General features: G+C 39.1%; 1 non-coding gene across 1 annotated transcript; it reads left to right on the top strand.

Annotated features, from left to right (window-relative positions):
- The first annotated feature begins 1,150 nt into the window (after window positions 1-1,150).
- LOC144707275 (small nucleolar RNA R71) lies at window positions 1,151-1,259 on the top strand. Its single transcript, XR_013582437.1, has one exon. It is a non-coding gene; the product is annotated as a small nucleolar RNA R71 (small nucleolar RNA).
- Window positions 1,260-1,913: the final 654 nt, after the last annotated feature.

The following is a 1,913-nucleotide window of genomic DNA, read 5'->3' as shown; positions in this document are numbered from 1 at the left end:
GCGCTATCTCTCTCCTCCTCTTCTTTTTTCCATTCGATTAATTCAGAATTTTTTATCTCTCTCTAAAGACGATAAAAAATTATGAAAATTTCTCAAAAATCATTTTCAATCTAAACTTTATACGGAAATTATTTTACACTTGGTAAAATTCATATCATCCTTCTTAATTGAACATTTACCTTCATAATCACTAAAAGCTTTACAAAAAAGGTTATATGAATCTTGAACTTGCAATACTAGTTGAAAATCTTTCTAACTAACTACCTAGCTCCCTGAGGGATCGACCCTTACTAAAATACTACTAGTAAGGAAATTAAATTGTTGATTGGTACTTAACTATCCTTACAAACGACTCTCAATCAAATTGTACCCATTAGTTAAACCAAATCATGTACCTTGAGGTTCAGCAGTTCCTGGCTTTTGGCTCTCCAGTAGCTTTCTCATCTGTTCTTGAGACTCCAACATTTACCTTGTTTGGAACTCCATCATCACCTGCATCCGCATCTCCATCTCTGCTCTCAATTTCTGCTTTTGCTTCTCTATCATGTCTGAAATGACCGGGGTTAGTGCAAAAAAATCAGGTTGCGTTTGAGATGGAACCTGGTATTGTTGCTGAGGTCTAGGCTGAAACTGCTGCTTTTGCTGAAATTGAGACTGAAATGCAGGCTTGTTGCTTTGGTGGAAGCTCTCTCCACCTTGGAAACTATTCTTCTTTTGGCCAGCCCATGGTTGTTGTTGCTGGTTGAATGCTTTCACCTCCTCCTCCATGGACTGGCAAGCTCCATCTTCATGCGCTCTGCTGAAATAGAGAGAGCAAATTTTAGCTTTAATGATTGGAGAGTTGTTGAGGAAGACGTTTCTCAAAGTAGAGGTGAGCTCCTCAAATTTCTGGTTTGTCTCCTTGAGGCCTGCTTGAAGCTCCACCTCCTTTGCATTGACCTGTAGAACTCCTGCGCTCTTTGGCTGCAGACTTCTTCCATTCTGGTTTGCTCCAATTTCCTGCAGATCACTTTCTGCAACTCTATCCAAAATGTCAAAGACCTCATCCTCATATGCAGTGTAAAATGTCATACCGGTGGCTAAATTCACCTTATTTTTCATGAAGTCTGAAAGAGATTCATAAAAAAATTGGGCTAGTTGGCAGTTTTCAATTCCATGATGAGGGCACTTCCTCATCAAGTCATTGAACCTCTCCCAGGCCTCACTAAATGCTTCACCTTCATGGGGATGGAAATTATGAATTTCTCTTCTATAAAAATGAGTTTTGGAGAGAGGGTAAAATTTCTGCAGAAATTTTCCATGCATCTCGTCCCAAGAATTAAAAGTGATTCCTAAGTTACGATACCAAGAGAAAGCTTTATCGTTTAAGGTTAGAGGGAAATATTTTATTTTCAGAATTTATGTAGACAATCCTGGGACATTTTGGGAAGAGCACCTAATGTGAAAATCATCTAAAAATTCTAAAGGGTTTTGTGCAGAATGTCCATTAAATTCAGGTAAAGATTGTATGAGAGCATTGTCATACCTGAACATTATACCGTGACCTATGTTCAGATTTACGTCAGTTTGTCTCAAACTTCCAGAGGGTGTTGATCTGTCCAGCATGGTTCTTCTTCTCTCATGTTGTTGACGTCCTTCTTCTACCATGTTTTCCTACTGATTTTCCGGTTGTGTGACTGTAGATTATGGAGTGGAGTCTCGCGCAGCGTTCTCTGCAGATCTCTCACCGGCTTTGGACCTTGTCACTACCATAGACTTCAGAATAATGATAGAAGGACAATAAGCTGAGGATTTTCAAGTCCTTCAGCTTTAGGAGAATGAAACAATAATAACTGAAAAGAAAAGAAAAAATTACTATTGTAAAACCGTGCTCCCTGGCAATGGCGCCAGTTGATAGACTCAATTTAGGTGGT

The sequence above is a fragment of the Wolffia australiana genome, chromosome 8 (genome assembly GCF_029677425.1).
Source record: "Wolffia australiana isolate 7733 chromosome 8, ASM2967742v1".
In the NCBI taxonomy this organism is placed as follows: Eukaryota; Viridiplantae; Streptophyta; class Magnoliopsida; order Alismatales; family Araceae; genus Wolffia; species Wolffia australiana.
This window is presented reverse-complemented; position numbering and strand designations above follow the sequence as displayed.